At 40.2% G+C, this 22,501-nt stretch overlaps 1 long non-coding RNA gene across 1 annotated transcript; it reads right to left on the bottom strand.

Annotated features, from left to right (window-relative positions):
* Positions 1-1,407: 1,407 nt before the first annotated feature.
* LOC144591059 (uncharacterized) lies at positions 1,408-20,541 on the bottom strand. Its single transcript, XR_013546677.1, has 3 exons — positions 20,418-20,541; positions 16,608-16,748; positions 1,408-2,621 (listed from the first exon to the last, which is right to left on the bottom strand). It is a non-coding gene; the product is annotated as an uncharacterized LOC144591059 (long non-coding RNA).
* Between the last annotated feature and the right edge of the window lie 1,960 nt (positions 20,542-22,501).

The raw sequence follows: 22,501 nt of genomic DNA, 5'->3' as shown, positions 1-22,501 counted from the left end.
CGGTGGGCCGAAGGGCCTGTTTCCACACTGTATCTCTAAACTAAACTAAATTAAATTGCCCTTAGTGTGTAGGAAGTGGATGAGAAGATGGGAAAACATGGAACTAGTGTGAGCAGGTGACCAATGGTTGGTGTGCAGTTCGTGGGCCAAAGGGCCTGTTTTCATGCTATATCCCTATCCCAAATTACATTAGCCAAATTGCACACTACACTGCATGCTGGTAATTTTACCAGCACTTACTGTAAACCATTTCATTGCACACCTTGGATTTAGAGTCCCTGATAAATTTCCAATGGAGTTCCAATGAGATCGGTGATCTGAACAATGGTGGTGAGCACAGCATACACTGAGGTCCACATGGCTGATCTTCATGTGCTGATGACAAATCTAAGTAAAAGAATACACCTTTTTTTGTATCATTGTTCCCAACCTCATTAAACAATGTACATCAGTAGCAGAAGATGCCAAATGTATTGTCTTACTATGACACAATGCTGATAAACCTAACCTCTTTGCTGTGCCTTATTTATTTTTATTGAATTCTTCAGCTAAAAATAAACTATATGACAATGACAAACATCTTACATCTGTTGATAAATGAGAAGGAATGTGATAGCATTTAAATGTAATTCATCTCATCTCACAAAGGAAATTCTTGTAGAAAATTAGATAGCATCTTCTGTAAACAATGCCACCTCGTTCAGTTTTTAGCCACAAGATTAGCTGCCTTTGAAAGTTTCCCTTAATGGGGAAAAAGTTACTCAAATCTATTTAAGAACCTATTGTTAGCCAGAATATAAATTATTTCCATTAATCTTTTCTTGTAAAAGCTGCTCCAGTTCTCTGCTCTCCAACTGCATACTGAAGTAGAGAAAATATATGAAGCCACCCGACTGTAAGTTTTTGTCATTAAACATTCATACTTCATATATTCCGATATATTTATTATGAACAATTGATAACTAATAGATGTGATCTAACAAATAGATACTTTTAATTCAATAGTCAGAAACATCAGATAATATTTCTTAAAGATTTGAAGGAGCAGGATAAATCAATTTCAAGGTGGCAAACTCTATTCAAATATATACAGATGGGTCCAGTGAGTCGTGTTCGGTGTTTCAGTCTGTGGAGTTCTACAGAGGCTCTTCGCTATGTTCAATACTCACAGCTGGATTATCTAATCAGCAATGAAGGGACTTGGAAGAAAGCTGAAAATATGTTCTCAGTCTGAAGGGTTCTGACCCAAAAAGTCACCTATACATTTTCCCCAGATGTGTTGCCTGACCCGCTGAGTTTCTCCAGCATTTTGTGCCTATCTTCAATATGTTACAAGCTAGGCGCTGGGAATATCGTTTATTTACTGGAGCCAATGCAGCTGTATTGAAAAATTCTCAGAAATCAGTCCAGGATAGAAAACAATATTTATTCATGATTTTAAATCATTACAGAAAGTAAATTAAAAATGAACCATTCACTTAAAGGGAGCATTGAAATATTGTAAAATAAAAAAATTACAAAAGTTTGAAATATTATTCTGAAGAAACAGCTTTCCTTCAGAAATGTTTTGAGCGCCAGAAAGGTTGTTAAAAATTGGTACAATTTAGAACATTTAAAAGTCATCTTAATCAACAGTGCTGAAATGTTTACAGTGTCAATCAAATAAGTTTTGAATTACTCAATACGTCAGACTATATTTGTGCAAGACACAGTTTACACTTCAATAATCTTTCATAATTCTGTTCCCCGTTTCACATGTATTTCCTGACCAAACAAGTATCTCCAATATTTCTGCTTTCATCTATGTGTAGTAGTGTGCACTTGTATTGATGTATTCAGTATGTATATTCTGCTCAGCTGGGTATTTTCTTCCTTACAAGCCTCTTAAAAGTTTAAGTAAAAAAAAGTTGTGTGATTGATCAAAGATGGCAAAAGTATATTTTTTCCGTTTAATTAGGCAAAAAAACATGAGCAATTCCTGTCAATTTGATCATTAACTCAGCTCTATTAATCCGAATAAATGAGAGGTGATACGGAATCAATGATGGGTAGAGAACAATTGTAATCTGCTGAACAACCTGTTTAAACTGTAAGGTCACCAAAATAATTATTATGACCTCCTTATTGCCATTTACACTATTATTAAATTATACAATTTTGGCAATGTTTCTTCAAATGGATTTCGATATTGTACTGTAAAGGAGGTCTAGAAATGGTTCCCAGATTTAAGATGAGCAGCACAGGAAAATTCAGCCTGCATTCCTTGCAATTTTTTGCCCATTACATTCTGACAAAGTGTATACTTTTCTTATAAAAATATCCAAGTAGAAATTGTATTTTGAATTAGACTAAAAAACTGAAAAGAAAGAAGCAGTATTTAAAAAGTTTCCAATAAAAGGACTACTTGTGAAACCCCAAAGTGTTTGTAACTGATTAATTATTTCTAAAAAGCGGTAATTAGTGCTTTTTATGCCATTTGGAATCTAACTTTTCCAAAAATATATGGTATAAACAACAAATCAGATGATTTGTCAAATGATCCATTTTGTGTTGTGGATTTGGGATGAAATATTGACCAGAATACCTGAGGAAATTTCAGACAGGAGCTCTTCAATGTCCATCTGAAAGGCAAATTAAAGATTTGGGTTACAACTTCACATAAAAGATAGTGGTTACAAAATTGATGTGCCATGCAATAGTGTGATAGAAAATTATGAAATTAAATGACAACTTTGCATGTTACATTTCCAAATGGAAGTCCCTGGACAAGTCACAGCAACATCACTTCCAGTGGAGAGCACAACAGACCTCATTGCTCCAATTCTGTGGCGCACGTGTCCCACAGGCCTGGCGTGAAAGAGCAGGCCTTTATCAAGGAGTGGGAAAGGGGCTGTCATATCCAGTGCATGGCATGAAATCTGTCAGTCTTGAACCACTAAAGAGGATTCCAATATCTTCACCTGACAAACAAGTCCTTTTTCCTTTCGTGTTGATTGACAGGCAGGGAAATGGGAATAAAAAGACCGCAGCAATCCTTGTCCCATGTGCCCACTTTCAACAGTATTAAAACCCACTGGATAGAGTTGCATTAACCCTGCTCTCATCATTTCCAAGGGCGAATCTGCTCCAAAGTGACCCGCCTGATTTAAAAGCTTCCATCAAGGCTGGAGGTCATGCTTCTGAAACAATGGTGTGAAGTTTGAAATAATGGTGTGGCTTCTGTGTATAATGGCTATGGCGAGTTTAGCAAGTATAATTAGTTTCCTGCAGTCTTGAGTCTTGAATGATGTGGGGTACATTAAATGTACATTTTTTAATTTAAATGGCTTGGTCAGATCCTCCAAAAATATAGTGCATTCCCAATATTGCAATGAATTGTCAGCCTAAATTGTGCTCATATTTTCCAGATCATACCGAGGAGAACATCATATGCCTTGTTGGCCTAGCTCTTGATGAGTAAACTAGTTGGTCCTATTCCCCATGACCGTGCGCCGTGGTAGAGTTGCTGCCTTACAGAACTAGAGACTCGGGTTTGATCCTGACCACAGGTGCTGTCTATACGGAGTTTGTACATTCTCCCAGTGACCATGTGGATTTTCTCCAGGTGCTCCAATTTCCTCCACAATCCAAAGACATGCAGGTTTGTAGGTTAATTGGCTTCTGTAAATTGTCCATAGTGCGTAGAATAGAACTAGTGTACCGGTAATCAATGGTCGGCACTGACTCGGTAGGCCAAGGACTTATTTCCACACTGTATCTCTAAACGAAACTTACACATTTTTAAAATCTTCAAATATTTTATAAATACAATTGAATTTGCCTCCACCACATGTTCAAAGCAGTATATTCTTGATCATAACTGCTCACTGCACTGACGTTTCTTGTCAAGTCCATCTGGTCTTTTGTCAATTATTATAAATCTCAGTCCTCTGTTCCCAGATTCCTCGCTAATGTGAACAGTTTCCCTCTAACTAAAGTCATTTTTTAGTATACTTCCACGAAAAATTTATCTTCACAAAATTTTATGCTCCAACATATAACACACATTGTCCTCATTGTACACAAAGGACTTTCCATGAACATTAATATAATGCAAGCATTTTATAGACAAGGCTTCATAAAATTAAGATTCCTATTTTCTTGGTTTGTTGAGACTCAATTATATCTCAAATCCTATCATTAGCTTTTAAAGGAAAGGATGAAAACATTGAAGCAGGATGAGGTAAAGTTATTTTTCAGAACAAGGTTTTGTCTAACGCACGTTAGACAATAGACAATAGGTGCAGGAGTAGGCCATTCAGCCCTTCGAGCCAGCACCGCCATTCAATGCGATCATGGCTGATCACTCCCAATCAGTACCCCGTTCCTGCCTTCTCCCCATACCCCCTCACTCCGCTATCCTTAAGAGCTCTATCCAGCTCTCTCTTGAAAGCATCCAACGAACTGGCCTCCACTGCCTTCTGAGGCAGAGAATTCCACACCTTCACCACTCTCTGACTGAAAAAGTTCTTCCTCATCTCCGTTCTAAATGGCCTACCCCTTATTCTTAAACTGTGGCCCCTTGTTCTGGACTCCCCCAACATTGGGAACATGTTTCCTGCCTCTAATGTGTCCAATCCCCTAATTATCTTATATGTTTCAATAAGATCCCCCCTCATCCTTCTAAATTCCAGTGTATACAAGCCTAATTGCTCCAGCCTTTCAACATACGACAGTCCCGCCATTCCGGGAATTAACCTAGTGAACCTACGCTGCATGCCCTCAATAGCAAGAATATCCTTCCTCCAATTTGGAGACCAAAACTGCACACAGTACTCCAGGTGCGGTCTCACCAGGGCCCGGTACAACTGTAGAAGGACCTCTTTGTTCCTATACTCAACTCCTCTTGTTATGAAGGCCAACATTCCATTGGCTTTCTTCACTGCCTGCTGTACCTGCATGCTTTCTTTCAGTGACTGATGCACTAGGACACCCAGATCTCGTTGAACATCCCCTCTTCCTAACTTGACACCATTCAGATAATAATCTGCCTTTCTATTCTTACTTCCAAAGTGAATAACCTCACACTTATCTACATTAAACTGCATCTGCCATGTATCCGCCCACTCACACAACCTGTCCAAGTCACCCTGCAGCCTTATTGCATCTTCCTCACAATTCACACTACCCCCCAGCTTAGTATCATCTGCAAATTTGCTAATGGTACTTTTAATCCCTTCATCTAAGTCATTAATGTATATCGTAAATAGCTGGGGTCCCAGCACCGAACCTTGCGGTACCCCACTGGTCACTGCCTGCCATTCCGAAAGGGACCCATTTATCCCCACTCTTTGCTTTCTGTCTGTCAACCAATTTTCTATCCATGTCAGTACCCTACCCCCAATACCATGTGCTCTAATTTTGCCCACTAATCTCCTATGTGGGACCTTGTCGAAGGCTTTCTGAAAGTCGAGGTTGACAGCAATCATCTAACATCCTTGGAGATGAGAAAACAGCAACTAAAGCATAAGTTGCTCAATGAAAGACAACAAAAATTTGTTGAATAACCATTTTTCAACAAAATTAAAGATGATTTTTGAAGGAGTCATTAGATAAAAAGAATGCAGTTAAGAGTTTTCTTACATTTTTAAGCATCTCCTTAGATTGTAAAAATAACTAAACGGTGCTATGATCTTCACAAATATTCAAGTGTCTTACAAAAACTTCAGGCATGTTTTATGAAAGCAGAACATACAAAGGACAAAGGAAAAGAGGATCTTTATGGGATCAAGGAGTTGGATCCATTTTCAATTCTAACATCAGATTCAAAGATACACCAATGATGCAAAAGTTGGGTCTTGGGAACAAATAAGAACATGCACGCCACGCATACCTCCTTGCTTCCCACCTAGTTACCAGATCCTGAGTCTAGCCAATTACTGGGCCCAGCCTCTGGCTGTAATCATACCATGTTTAAGTAAACTACCATAGGTGTGGTGTTACTCTTCAGATATATTGGGGAAACTGTTCAACCTATGACATACTCCTGAGCCATGGTCCCCTGAACCTCAGTAGATGAGCTGCAGAATGCAGATATTTTTATATGTGTGCAATTGAAAGCAGAATTCCTAGACCTTGTCAATTCATTCATCCAAATTACAGGAGAGGATGGGGATTAAACAACATCCACCAGACCAGTGTCCTCTCTTAACTTACTGCACTACCATGCCCTCCAAAAATAAATGTTCTCAACAAGACCCTAGAAAACAAATACCACTTACCACATTTCAGGAACCACTTATCTGCAAAGGAAAATGTATTTTCACATTTCCTTGCGACATACGAGGCCATTCAACTTCTCAGAACAATCCCATTTATCCCACTTGTTTCCCTGTAACTTTTTCTCATTTGGCCCATTAACACTGCCCTTATCCTTCCAGTGAATTTGGAGATTGGACAGTGTCTGTGCTATTTTTCCAATGCCATCAGGTGCTGCTGTCAGTACTTCAGCACTAAGAAGCATTTCGGAAGGAATCACTTCTCCTCCGGAGCCCATATATTTTCTGATAGGTCTGAGATATTTATCCTTAAATAACCTCAATCAGCCAAAGGCTTTGCTGATGCATTGAAGGTGATGGTGAATTTCATTGTCAAGGAAAGTCAGTGTACTTGTCTAAGACCTCCAGTAATCCAAGTTCAAGACCGTCCTCTTGTGCTTTGTGTGGCATTTGCATATTCTTTCTGTGTCTGCATTTATTTCCCTTACATTCTCGTTTCCTCCCACAAAACAGTTACAGAATCAGTCATAAAGCATGAAAACAGACCCATGCCCAACTTTCCCATGCTGACCAAGGTGCTCCATCTATACTAGTCCCATCTGCCCACATCTGGCTCATATCCCACTAAACCTTTGCTATTCATGAACCAGTCAAAATGTCTTTTAAATCAACTACCTCCTCTGGCACCTTGTTCCATAAACTCACCACCCCGTGAAAAAGTTGCCCCTTGGGTTCATTAAATCTTTCCCCTCTCACATTAAACCCACGAACCCTGGTTCTTGAGTCCCCTACTCCAGGTAAATTTACCTTATCTATTCCTCTCATGATCTTATACATTTCAACAAGATCACCCCTCATCCTCTTGCGCTCAAGGAAAATAGTCTTGGCCTGCCCAACCTCCCCCAAAAGCTCAGGTCCTCAAGTCCTGGCAACATCCTTGTGAATCTTTACTGCATTCTTTCAGGCTTAACAATATCCTTCCAATAGTAGGGTGACCAAAACTGAACATAATACTTCGAATGCAACCTCACCATCATATTGTACAACTGTAATGAAACATCCCAACTTCAGTACTCAATACCCTTGCTGAGCAATATACCAAAATACTTCCTGAACACCCTATCTACCTGTTACAGCATTGTCAAGGAACCATGTACATCCATTCCTAGATCCCTTTGCTCTACCACACACCCCAGGGTTCTACCATTTACTGGGGAGTGTTTGGTAGAAGGATTTGATCACTGGGTTAATCAAATAGTACAAATTATCCCTATTGCAGGTAGGTGGAAGGAAAATCAGGAGTGTCATGGAGGGATCGATGCATGTTGAAGGTAGGAGAGAATGGATTGTGGGGAAGAAGGAATTAATGAGATTGCTCTCCGAGCCAGTATACACCTTATGGGCTCTATTGTTTTCTTCTACATCAAAGACAAACATTTACAATATGTTTGGAGAAATGGATGAGGGAAGGAAATGTGCAATAAATGGGATGATTCCAAGTGGTGTGAAGGATCCTTCAAGATTGCAATATGATTTAGATTACAATTGAATATGATTAAATATTCAAGATGTTGTTTTCTTTATTAGCATTGGCATAGAATACAAAAGCAGTGATAAGGTGGAATAACCCATTCAGTTATCTCCCAGGAGGTGGTGGCAAGCTACTGCCTCGAGTCCTTTTGCAATGCTGACACAAAGAACTGCAAATGCTGAATCTCAAGCAAAACACAAAGTGGTGGAATAAACTGGATGAACAGCACCTCATTCTGTTTGGGTAGCTTACAACCCACTTGTATGAACGTGGAGCTCTCCAATTTTAAATGAGACCACCCCCCACAGTCTTTCCTGCGTGCATCCATTTCTCCCACAATTCCACCCTTTTCCTCTTCTCCCCCACCCACCCCTTCCACCTCTATCCCTCCTTTGGCTTGACATTTCATTCCTCTTCTCTATCCTTATCTGACATCCTGGGTCTCCTTATCATCTCCAGCCTTTGTCGTCTCGACTCCACCATCTGCCCATCAACCCCCCTCACCTGTATCCACCTTTCAATTTCCAGGCTTTGTCCTACCACTCTCTCCCAGTTTTCTCCTCCCCTACCACAATCAGTGTGATGAAGGGTCCAGACCCGAAAGGTCATTCCCTCTGCAGATTAATCCATTTCATCCACAGAAATTGCCTGACTCGCTGAGTTATTCCAGCACTTTGTGTATTTGCTCCTTCTACAATGCTGTTTCGGAGAAGCTGGGAAGCCTGTGGGGTGTCAGAAGCCAAGTCGCTCATTACGTATGACCTGCTCACATTGCTGCAGATTTTATTGATTGGTCCATGAGAATTTCTTGTCAGTGGTGACCCCGGAACATTAATTAGGTATAGGACAGTGTGTTGGGAAAGGGCAAAGTTAAGGTCAGAGGTGCAGGTCGGACTCTCTCTTGTGCTCAGCCATTGTCTGGTATTTTGTGACAAATGTAACTTGGCACATTTGCTGAGGCATTGTGAACAGAATGGAATAATAGAAAATTAATGCAGCAACTGAAGATGGTTGGACCCTGCCTGAAGGAAATCCTGCAGTGATTAGCTAGGCAATTGACCTCCAATGTCGACAACCTCCAACATCCACTATCATCTTCCTGTGAGGTATGACTTGTTTTTTTCCTTGAAGACTGCAGAGGAAGGAGCACAAGATGCCAACCTGACAAACCTACATACAACAGGCTGAATTTAATCTGCATGTTATGAGTATAATTAAATTGATCTACAATCAGCAGATCAGAGTAAGGCTCTTAAATTCCAACACTAGAATAAAGATTGACAATTTAACAACTAGTACAAGGAAGCTCCATGATCATAGCTAATTCTTAATGACAGTATACAAATGCAAAACACAAATTTGAAGCATTTATTACAATTTGCATTAAGAACTAAGGAGACAATTCATCCCTGGCTTCTTTCAAGATTCCTACCAATGATAAACTCCAGTCAATTTGATCGCTCCACATGATAGCAAAGAGCAACTGGAATTCTGATCAGCTGAGATTAAGCAAAATGTTGTGATACCAGAATTAATAGTATATCCACGTGATCACCAAAGCTTTCTTGTTAAAAAACATGTATTTTATATTTGTTTTACAATGGCTACAATTTCAAGGAAGGCTGCATCTAATTGAATTAGCAGCAGTTTACAACATATTCCTCAATAAGAAACATAAAATATTCCAGTATTCAGAATCTACAGAATACAGAACTGTATTAACAGTGATAGCGTGCACAATTCCAAGCCATTCAAAAAGGTAACATTGCTTTTTTTGAACTGATAGAAATTATTGCAAGTAAATCCTGCTTGAAAATGAAAGTATTAAAAATTATTTCCAGTTATTAAGTGTCATTAAAACATATTCAAATGACATTTCTATATTTAGTAAAATAATTAAATGTCAAGTTAAAATCACTGTGCATAGGGATAACAACTCTTGATAGAGTCCCCTATATTTCCATGTAATTCACTGAAGTTTAGTATTTTAAAATAAATTATCTTTAAATTTTTTAATTAGCAGCAGCAACAAGAAAAATTCCAAATTTCGTTCTCAAATCAGAAGCTTCATTAAAACTGATATTCTTCAAAAATGTTCCAATTTAACATTCATACTTATTTTAATAGGACTAGGCAACAAACCCTTACAGGTTTTATGGAAAACACAAGTGCTTATGACAGTATATTTAAGTCATTACAGCTTATTTCGCACATGCCATTATTGATGACTTTTAGCAAAGCTAAAAAACATTGCTCAAGCGCAGAGTTCAATAGTGTGCTACAAATGAGAAAATATCCAATTCATACAGTACAGTTATTAATTGAATAACTCAAAGTACAGCTTCATGCATAGGTGTTATCATCTACATGCACTCCATGAGGTCAGATAGAAGATTTGCTTTTATTGCCACAACGGTGCACCAAATCAACAGATTTCCCAATAACCATTATATTATTTTGTTGAAGGATGTCATTTTTTTACAAACATAAATTATATTTAACAAATCTGCACAAATGTGATTTGGGCCAAACATGCCAAATTAGACTAGCTTAGATGGAGCACCTTGGTCGGTATGGACAAATTGGGCCCAAGGCAATGTTTCTGTGCTGTATGACTATGTACAGTAGCAATCTACAGTTAAATGAATTCATGATGTCACAATATATTCAGACAGATACCTGCTGCCAGTGCCATAATACTAATATGTGGAGAAACCTCATATTTGGCTTTTGCAGATTTCCTAGAGCCTAATTACTGATAAATAAGGTCCGTCATAGATAATGAAACTCTGAACAATGGTAGGGAATTGCTTCACATAATGCCACTACAAGAGTGGGTCAGAACAAACCCTGCCCTCAAAACAGTTGTCAAAACCTGACATTTGGCAAAAAAGAAACCTCAGATTCTTTCAGTTGTAAGAGCTGTCATGGATTTTGAATGCTTCAGAATGTACCTGACATTCTGAACCATTAAAAATTACAAAAACAGACTTTTGGGGGTATGTGGGGAGAGTTGTGGATGCCAACAGTATTGATATTTCCGAGCAAATTCTTGCCCAATAATGCAGCACCACATTACTTCAAGTCACAATTCCTCTTCTGTCAATGGTGATTTCAATGTACTGAGTATGAAATAACATTCATGCTGTAACTTTAGATTCCAGTTACCTGGTCTCCTTTGCATATCATTCCCAGGCCATCAGAAAAGTGTATCCACCCAGCTCTTTACATTCATCTAAAACATTATATCCACTTTCAATGCCCCAGACTCTCCCCCACCCCTGCATTCTAATTGCTTGAGAAAACAATTCATTGAAATTCTATTTTGCAGTGTTATTTTTACTCGCAAACACAGCCGCCTTTGTCAACTTGGGAAGAGGGAAATGACAGTCACAGCTAAATGGCAAAGAAACAGGCCCTTCAGCCCAGCTTGTCCATGTCAATCAAGTTGTTTAACTGAGCTAGTCCCACTTGCCTGCACAATCTCATACTCCTCCAAAACTTTCCTATCCATGTCGATGCCCAATTGTTATTTTTAAATGTCGTAATTGTATCTGTCTCCATCATTTACTTTGGTGTATTCTCCTAAGAGGCCTAATCATATACCCAGAGTATGGTGTTTGCAATGATAATTTTCTTTATAGGACTGCCACTGCTGGGACAGACACAAACTGCTGCAGTTGTTTTTTTCTGAAATGTTGTTGAGCATTTAAAAAAGTAGAAGATTGGTGAAGGTGGAAGACAAGTAAAAGAATGATTCAAATGGCAACTCATAAGTACCTTAAAGCCTCATCAAGAGTCTCTGATGCATTTATGGACTGTGGTAGGGCAGCAAAAATAGGACATCTAATAGCATTAAAATAGGTTACTGCAGCCATCAACCTGACCTCTATGCGCAGGAACCATCTCATGTTCTGGAACAGGTATATTGAGCAAGATCAAGTAATTAATTCAATGTACAGGAAGATAGGCACACAAAGCTAGAGTAACTCAGTGGGTCAGGTAGCATCTCTGGAGAAAGGGAATAGATGACGTTTCGGGTCGAGACCCTTCTTCAGACGGAGAGTCAGGGGAATGCCTTTCCCCTGACTCTCAGTCTGCAAAAGGGTTCCGACCCGAAATGTCACCTATTCCTTTTCTCCAGAGATGCTGCCTGACCCGCTGAATTACTCCAGCTTTTTGTGTCTATCTTCAGTTTAAACCAGCAGTTTCTTCCCACACAATTCTTATATGTTGTTTTGACAAAAACAAAAAAATCACATTGCATCTCCAGATCATCACTTATGGGTTGGAGAAACTGGCACGTACAACGGAAACCAATGAAATCACTGCGGCATAACTGGAATTTGAAAGAAAATCTCATCTGCAACAAGAAAATCTCATCTGCAACAATGATTTACTTAAAGTGCTAAAGTAATTCTCTAGTATGGGATGTAGGTGTTCAGAAAATGGGAAATAAATGCCATATTTCCACCCACATTCCTTTTACATCATTCTTTAGTTCCAAAGGAAAGAGCAAACTAGGGAGATGAAGTAGATTGTATCACTTAATCAGATAGTTTATTTATTTTGTTGATTAAAACACCTTCCATAAGACTCTCAATTTCAGTGTTGGATGTGAACAAGACGTTTGTCAGGGGTATGACAGACGGAAAACCATGATAATCTGGAATAACAAAAAATAGCTATGGAGATGCAGCAGTAATATTGCTAAAGATTGTCAGGCAAATGATGTGATGAGCCAATACACTCAGTTTCGAATCAGTTCTTTTACATTGAGACTTAAGCATCAGAGCTGTAATATGCACTATCATTAAGGACATGGTGGATAGACACAAAATGCTGGAGTAACTCAGGGGGTCAGGCAGCATCTCTGGAGAAAAGGAATAGGTGACAATTTGGGCCGAAACCCTTCTTCAGATAGATTCAGGGAAGAGGGAAACTAGAGGTTATGAAAAGGTACAGAACAAATCAGAGCTATCACAAAATGCTGGAGTAACTCAGCAGCTCAGGCAGCATCTAGGAGAGAGGGAATGGGTGACGTTTTGGGTCGAGACCCTTCCTCAGACAAATCAGAGCTGGTACTGATGACTCAGGAAAGGTGGAGCCCACAATGGTTCATTGGTGGCTGTGGAAGAGGTGCTAGCGAAGGGATACGAACAGTGAAACTAGCAAGACGACTAGGATGGGGAAGGACGGAGGGAGAGGATATGCCAGAGTTACTTGAAATTGGAGAAATCAATATTCATACCGCTGGGTTGTAAGCTGCCCAAGCAAAATAGGTGTTGTTCCTCCAATTTGCATTCGGCCTCACTCTGACTGTGGAGGTGGCCCAGGACAGAAAGGTCAATGTGGGAATGGGAAAGAGAGTTAAAATGTTTGGCAACGGGGAGATCGCGTTGGCCAAGGTGGACCGAGTGTAGGTGTTCAGTAAAACGATCGCCCAGTCTGCACTTGATCTCGCCGATATATAGTCCACACCGAGAACAACGGATACAGTAGATGAAGTTGGAGGAAGTGCATGTGAACCTCTGCCTCACTCAAAAGGACAGACAGCATCCCTGGATGGTGTCAATGGAGGTGGTATAGGGGCAGGTGTTGCATCTCCTGCGGTTGCAAGGGAAAGTACGTGGGGAGGGGGTGGGTTAGATGCGAACGGATGAGTGAACCAGAATGTTGCGGAGGGAACAGTCACTGCAGAAAGCAGAAAGTGGCACGAGATAGTGAAATATGAATATCAATATGGACATTATGCCAAAGGAGTCGAAAGTTCAGGAGAATGTGTGCGTGTTTTCCTTCATGAGCCACAAAATAGAGAAATGCGATTTGGAATGAGCAATCGTGAATGCTTTACAAATTGGTTGTAAATTAATTTTCACTGATTAAAACTAGTTACACCTCTTCAGTGTGATTTTAATTGATCTTATCATTAAACTGTAGGATATTTAATGAGATGGAGGAATGAAAACAATCCAGGGAATCCGAGCTGGGACCAGATTCCTGCGCATGAAATGGCTTTCACAAATGAATTAGTGAATGTAGAGTATAAGAAAATAAAAGAATCTCAAATTTCTGTTTTAAAAGGGTTGTGGTTTTTGATGAGGGTTTAGATAATGGTTTATATCTCATACTTAGACAATTCACACAATGATCTAGATTTTCTCAATTTTGTTTCTGATTTTTTTCAGCCATTTTTATTTTTCACTCAGACAAATGACTGTTCCTGATTAAATGCACCAGCCAGTAAAGATGCAATGCAGTTTTGAGATTGAAATTAATGCCAAATCCTTACAGCAGAAAACTATTACTCTATATTACGCAGTGCAGCACTGTGATTTTAAACAGTGAAGGCCAGATCCAAATTAGACGGGTGAATAGATTCAGATATTTTTAAACAATCAGTGTTGATTATTGTATTCATAATAGAGTATGACTTACATTCACAAAATGAAAGATTTTCATATTTTTATTAATAATAACCATTACCTCCAATAATATGAACTCATATGTTGCATTATTACTATGGTTTAAAATGCAAGCCCTCAGAAGCTGCAGAACATTCGAAGTCCTCCTTCTGTCAGCTGTGATTAAATATCTCCCCCTGAGGTGCATTTCTTTTTGCTGCAAGTCAGCAGTTCTTTGATGCACATTGCACTATCATGGGAAATCAAGTGCCAAGTGTTTCTGAAACAAGTTATTAATCACCGTTTTTAATTCAATATCAGATTGCAATACCCACTTAAGATATATCCACTTAAGTGCTACAATTCCAGAAATTAGTTATGTTCGCAGCAGTAGAAAATCTTTGTGTGAACATATATCCAATATATAAAGAAAGCAAGATTAGCCTATCAATAAATCACAGCTAATTGCAACAATCTTAATTATCAAACCTAATGTTTGATAAATTATAAAAAAAGAACTAGAAAAAATCTCTCATAACTACATTTTTTTAAACCTCCTAGTTGATAGTTGAGTGACCACCATGGATATTGTGTAGGAAAATAACTGCAGATGCTGGTACAAATCGAAGGTATCACAAAATGCTGGAGTAACTCAACAGGTCAGGCAGCATCTTGGAGAGAAGGAATGGGTGACGTCTCGACCCGAAACATCACCCATTCCTTCTCTCCAAGATGCTGCCTGACCTGTTGAGTTACTCCAGCATTTTGTGATACCGTGCATATTGTAATTAAAAAGTATCTCTTTAAAAAAATTTTAATGCACAAGAGTGTTCCTATTTCTGCAACACCAAATACAAATCAGGTCCAAATCTCGGAAACGATCAGCTGGCCATCATAATTCAAATGAACCAGACAAGCAGCCTAACATAGCAATCCATTCCTCCCGCAGGTAAAATGCAGGTCAAGGCAGTAACTTCAAACGCTATGAAAGAATATGCACCCTCATAAAATGTGAGTTGTGTACTCAAAATAATCCATGCTTTACTTCTGATCATATTGTACAAAAACATTTTTTAGATGAATGACAGGAATGGAAATAGCGACAGAGAAACTAACTCACAGAAAACAATCTCAAGATATTTATTTGACAATCTTTTCAATGGAACTCAAAGCCCATTTGAGGGAAACCAAAAAACACTTCCTAGAGTACCTTCATGGGGTAACCACTTACATCGACCGGAATGTAGTGAGTTGCACAAGAGTCTATTCTTGCCATCTCCTCCAAACACATAGCTTTGATATATCTTAATTTCTTATCTAAACTCTATTTAAATTCTAAACTCTATTTAAATTTCTTATCTAAATTCTATCTAAACTCTTAGTCATCCAAAATTTTAATTGTTTCATCACTGGAAACATAGAAACATAGAAAATAGGTGCAGGAGTAGGCCATTCGGCCCTTCGAGCCTGCACCGCCATTCAATATGATCATGGCTGATCATCCAGCTCAATAACCTGTACCTGCCTTCTCTCCATACCCCCTGATCCCTTTAGCCATAAGGGCCACATCAAACTCCCTCTTAAATATAGCCAATGAACTGGCCTCAACTACCTTCTGTGGCAGAGAATTCCACAGACTCACCACTCTCTGTGTGAAGAAATGTTTTCTCATCTCGGTCCTAAAAGACTTCCCCCTTATCCTTAAGCTGTGACCCCTGGTTATGGACTTCCCCAACATTGGAAACAATCTTCCCGCATCTAGCCTCTCCAACCCCTTAAGAATTTTATATGTTTCAATAAGATTCCCCCCTCAGTCTTCTAAATTCCAGCGAGTATAAGCCTAGTCTATCCAGTCTTTCTTCATATGAAAGTCCTGCCATCCCAGGGATCAATCTGGTGAACCTTCTCTGTACTCCCTCTAAGGCTAGAATGTCTTTCCTCAGATTAGGAGACCAAAACCACTCTTTCACTTAGCAAGGTTTTAAAGAATTTAACTCCCTCCCTGCGCCGTTGCTCTCTCCCTTTCAAATGTTCCTTATAACTCACCTTTTTGATAATTTAATGTACAAAAAACAAACAATTGTCATGGGTTTGCCATTGAATTCAATTTGCAAAGCAGTGGTAAAAAATGTAATAACTTTCAAATCGGAACCGTGATATGCATTTTAAAGGTTTGTTAAAAACAAAAAAACAACATGACTTTACTCAATCTGATAAAGGGAAATGGGAAATATTTTTCAGGTGCATCAGTCAAAAAATTTTGAGACAATGCACTTTTTGAAATTTTCACATAACATAAAAATGCTCCAATAGTTTCACTTCATTCAGAAGCCCACAAGTCGTTTGTTGATGCTGTTTTTTTTTGTAGTAACTATAGAAAGGTTAGTGGTGCTCAAAATTCTGATTTGTTTCTACCTTCAAAGATGGCTGTAAGACTGTCAACATCATCTCGAATTCGCAGTCCCAATATTTTCTGAAGTAACGAATGACGGTGGCTCTCCTGGTCAATGCCCATTTGTTCCAACTTTCCTGCAGTGAGTCTCAATAAAACACGTCCTGTTGATATAAAAGCATTTACTTATAAGACCATAATAAGTAAAATAATAGTCTCCAGCCTGCTCTGTCACTCAATAGATCATGGCTAAACTAATTTTCCTCACATTTTTCTGCCATCTCTCCAAAAATCTCTGTATTCATACTGATTTTCAACATCAGAGGACGTACACGCCACTGGAGATAAATGGGATTACTGTGGATAGGGTGAGCAGCTTTAAATACCTGGGAGTCCACATCACAGAGGATCTGACATGGACAACACACATTGCCACACTGGTACGTCTCTCTGAGGATCCTTCAGAGCTTCTACTCTGGGGCTGTAGAAAGCATCTTGTCTGGCAACATCTCAATCTGGTTTGGGGACTGCTCTGCCCAGGTCAGGAAAGCTCTGCGGAGAGTAGTGCGTTCGGCTGAACGCACTATGGGAACTACACTCGCCCCCCTGCAGGACCTATACATCAGGAGGTGCAGATCCAGAGTGCACATTATGGGGGACCCCTACCACCCCAGCAACGGACTGTTCCAGCTGCTACGGTCAGTCAAACGCCTCCGCTGTCACGCTGTGAAAACAGAGAGGATGAGACGGAGTTTCTTACCACAGGCCATCAGGACCGTTAACTCTTATATCACCAGGGTCTAATTTACTGTATTAATTTATTTTTTGTGTTGTGTCTTTAAAAAAAAAAAATCTATTCTGTTTGTAGTTTTAGCACAATCCGCAGGCATTGCCACTTTCATTTCACTGCACATCTTGTATGTGTATGTGACAAATAAAGTAGACTTAACTTGACTTGACTTGATTAAAAATCTATTCATCCCAGCCTGGAATATATTCCAGTATTCCAAAGAATCACAGTGCTTTAAGAAATTCTTCCTCAACTCACTTTGAAATGGGCACCCTCTTATTCTGACAAGCCCTTGAATCTTAGACTCTGATGGGAAATATACTCTTAGCACTTATCCATCTCCCTCAGAATTTTCAATGCCTTGATAAGATTGCCTCTAATAGTTTAAACGCCAGTGAGTACAGACGTTATATATGTTCGATCTTTCCTGGAAAATAAAACGATGACTCCAGACCAAGAAACATCTTAGAGGACCTTGGTTGAAATCTCCCCAATGATATCTTAAATATACATTACGCCAGGTGTGATCTCACATGCCCTTAACAACAACAGCAAACCTCTCTACCCCACCTCACTTCAAATGAAAACCAGCCATGTCGCACCAGCTTCCCATTCTCACCTAGCAAACAGCTACCAATGGCCTGTTTCCTTAATCTATTATTATTATCTATATACTACTAAAACTCAGATCTTGTAGCGTTGTATATATATTCCACTGATGTCGGCTGAATACGGCAAAACGGTGAACCGTAGCGCCACGATTTTTGTACCGCCTTAATCACCACGCGGGCCAATGCTGGAAAATGATTTTTTTATTTAATTCTGTCGCATATTTTTTAAGTTACACAGGTTTTAATGCAATGCCCCCCCCTTATTGAGGTTTCGATAGAGGGCGCTGCGGTGAGGCAGTGCTCAGTACGCATGCGCGGAATCTCCTCACACTGTGCTCAGCACGCATGCGCGGAATCTCCTCACTCGCAACAAAAAAATGGACGCCGTTAGCGGCGCCAGCCCGCGATCACCGGCTCACCTCTCCTCTCCCCCCCTGCTTCTCTCCTCTCTCCCACACCCTGGAGAACATCTCCCCGCTATCCCCCCCCCCCCCCGGGTCCATCCTCAACACCTCCCTCCCTCCACCACTACCTCACCGCCCAAGGGGAGGGTGTGGGGAGAGTAAGAGTGGGGCGGGGGAAGGAGAAAATGGGGGGTGTGGGGACGGGCCCAAAGGGCCCGCTTTGAACGGGCACACTTGTTCTAGTAATGTTACTAAAATTCTCATCTTGTATATTTGTCTGTCTGTTTGTGCGTACCCAAAATACAGCCAAAACGGTACACGATAGCGCAACAACTTTAGGCCCACCTTACTCACCATTGGCCTGCAGTTCAAATGGTTGTTATATTTTAAAAGCCATTCACTTTTTAAACTTTAATAAATCCCTTTTCCACTTGCCCTGCCCATCAGCCGTGCCTTCGCAATAATACCTCCATGTTCGATGTCACAATGGCAACCCAACGGGTCCACTCCAGTTGGGGTCAGTTGATCTAATACTTACGTGTTCGTCTTGGGTCACAATGGTAAGATGGTCGCCGGATCTGCGAGTTTGGGGGAGGGTTGCCATTTTGAGATCGTCATTTTGGGATCGCCATTTGAGTGGCTCTACCACCTCCCCCCACATGGGGTCCGGCACGTCCTGATTGGCTCCTGCCGCACCCCCCCATGTGGGGTCGATTGTTTGGCTCCGACCTGTTCGACGCCTGATTGGTCGCTGTTCTGGGACCCATGTGGGGGGAGTGCCGCCGCCACTGATTGGTCACTGGCTCTTCCCGCTCAAAGCAGGTGCCGTCGTCGTCGAGCCACCATTGCTGCTGAATGAGGGGACAGTCGCCGTCGAGCCGCCGCCGTCTCAATGGGGGTTGAGGGAGGGATGGAGTGGGTGAGGGGAGGAGGGGGGGATGGAGTGTGTGAGTGGGGGGGGGGGGGAAGAGGGGAAGGGGGTGAGGGGGAGAGAGGAGGGTGCTAGACCAAAGCAGGAGAGGTTTGGGCCCAACCCTTTCCTAGTAATAGTCACTTTTCTGCATATATTTCATTCATTTGATCTATATCTCTACATCACTGTCTATTTCTCTTGTTTACCTTTCCCCTGACTAGTCTGGAGAAGGGTCCAGACCCGAAACGTCACCCATTCTTTCTCTCCAGAGATGCTGCCTGACCTGCTGAGTTACTCCAGCATCTTGTGTCTATATTCCATTAGCCTTCCTAAATACCCGCAACCTATTCTATCACATGTTAACCAACTTACTACTCCCCTACACTACGAGCAATTTACAGTGGGCGATTAAGCTACTTGTAAGTCTTTGGAATGTGGGAAGAAATCAGAGCATGCAGTCACAGGACGATCATGCAAACTGCACACCAACAGCAGGATTGAAACTGGGTTGCTGGAAGAGTATGGTTGCAGTACTAACTGTGGCAAAATCATTCACCCATTTACCCATTTCAAACTAATCAATATTAGAAATTTCTTAAGATTTCAACCTGAACCCCCACCCAGGAGCTCTGATACTAATTGTAACTTTTTTTAAAACGTGAGTATCATTTGAGCCAATAATCAACAAATTCACGGTTTACTGTCGGAATTAACCAGGATTCTGAAATGTGCTGTTTTTTTATTTAATTGGCTATGAAAGAAACTCAAGTTTCAGCAACAAACAACAATAAACAAATAAAGTGCAAAACGCATTTTCCATTTGTGATAAAGAAAATTACACAATCTGTATGCTGAAGCATTTCAGAGAAAGATGATGCAATTTCAACAAAGCAAGCATTGAACTTTAGACCTTTCCACTTTAAAGAACTCTGATTTTTATAGATCATTCAGTTACAGACTGAAAGCTGAAAAACAAGTTAAATTCTGACAAGTGTCAACAAGACATATTATTTGAACAAAATGCCGTTTATGAGGGTCCATAATTGCTATTAGTGTCAGTTGTCAAACCCAGTTGTGATTCAGAACAGCAAAGCGTATCAGGTTAAATTGCCTACCATCCTCATGGCCTTCATCTGAATGTGGTTCCTTCTCCTGAAATAGTTTATTGTCCACATAAAGCAGTACAGGTCAGACAGGGTATTAATCATAGATAAATATCCTTTAAGAGCTCTTCTTGCAGTGACCTTGCATGAACCTTGTGAACATCATATGCGGTATAACAGCCCGAAACATGTGTTCTCTTCAATGTGAACTGCGCAAGTGCTTACACAGAGACAGCATTCCACGGGTTTATTCTGCACTCCATGAACCTGCTCAAGCTAAAATGAATGATCTGCAATGTTATAAAAATCAAGAATAAACTGCAGAATGTATAAGTTTAATGTGATGCACTATGTCCCTTCAAGGTCACAATGTCAAGTTTAGTTGAGAAGATCTGACTTTCTGTTAAGAGGCCATTTAGCGTTGCTCTGTCGTTACCTATGTTACACAAGATAATCTCTTGCAATCCCATCCTCTCCTGCCACAAATGGGTCAAACTGTTACTTCCCTGGATATCTTATTCCCCCAGCAGAACCTAGGCACCAATTTTCCACTCCAAAAGACATATTCCAGTTAGAATGAAGCGTGGGGACTATTGTGAAGTAGACAATCATAAGGAGGTAAATACACTAGGAACTGCTGATGCTGGCTTTCAAAAAGAAAAGACAAAGCGCTGGAGTAACTCAGCAGGTCAGGCAGCATCTCTGGCGAACATTGATAGGTGAGGTTTTGGGTTGGGACCCTTCTTCAGATTGATTGTAGAATGGAAAAATGGGTGTTGAGTCAAGGTGGGGCATATGGAAAGGGGGGTGGGGGGGTTGTCAATTTAGTCACCTAAATTTGTATAATTCAATGTCCATATTGTTAGGGTGTCTCCCTACCTCCAAATTATTTCTTAATATTTTTCTCTTTGACCAAGGTTCTAATTGCCATGACATTTTTGATGAACAATGCTTACGAAATGTCCTATCCTAAATAGATGTTTATAGCGACTTACTATCTGGACAATTTGATTTCAATAGATAATAGGTGCAGGAGTAGGCCATTCGGCCCTTCGAGCCAGCACCGCCATTCAATGTGATCATGGCTGATCATTCTCAATCAGTACCCCGTTCCTGCCTTCTCCCCATACCCCCTGACTCCGCTATCCTTAAGAGCTCTAACTAGCTCTCGAAGGCATTCAGAGAATTGGCCTCCACTGCCTTCTGAGGCAGATAATTCTGGCTCCTTCTTGAAAAATCATTCACTTCCCGTAGTCTTAAAAACATCAGGTTTTTACCAATTTAAAAAAACTTTGATTCTACTCAGTATGGCTCAATTTTCCTGCTACAAAAATATTGTTCATTTCACAGGATGTGTGTGTTTGGGGATGGGGCATCATTAACAAGGGTAGCATTTATTACCGATTCCAAATTGCCATCAAGATGATGGCATCATATTTAACTGGGACATTTGGGAATGAGGGATTACATTAAAATTAAGTTTAGTCTAATTTTGAAACATAACCAGGAAATGTATTTAATTGGCAAAGGGTGACTTTCAGTGAGCTGAAAAGGAATTTGGCCCAAGTGATACAGATTTTCAGGTAATCCAGTGCAAGAGTTCTGCAAAGAAGTAAAGCAGCATATGTAAACTATTCCAATTTAGTGCTTATGATGAGGTCCTTTTTAAATCAGGGAAATTAAATGCAAATTCTTGGCCAGTTTGCAGAACACATTCATTCAGTCCGAAAGGATGACCCAAAGCTTTTAGAACAGAAAAGAACAACACAAAAACAGACCCTTCGGCCTTCAATGTCCATGCCAAACATGCCTGTTTAAACTAACTTCCTCTGCCTGGACATGATCCATATCCGCCCATTTATTGCATATCCTTGTACCAATCCAAAAGCCTCTTAAATACCATTATCACATCAGCCACCACCACCCCTGTCAGACCATTCAAGCCACTCACCACTCTATATATTTTAAAAAACTTGTCCTGCAAATCTCCTTTAAACTCTGTTCCTCTCACTGTTAAGCCATTTCTTCTAGTCCTTGACATTTCCACCCTGAGGAAAACATTCTGATTCTCTACCCTATGTCTCTCATGATTTTAG

The sequence above is a fragment of the Rhinoraja longicauda genome, unplaced genomic scaffold (genome assembly GCF_053455715.1).
Source record: "Rhinoraja longicauda isolate Sanriku21f unplaced genomic scaffold, sRhiLon1.1 Scf000534, whole genome shotgun sequence".
Lineage (NCBI taxonomy): Eukaryota > Metazoa > Chordata > Chondrichthyes > Rajiformes > Arhynchobatidae > Rhinoraja > Rhinoraja longicauda.
This window is presented reverse-complemented; position numbering and strand designations above follow the sequence as displayed.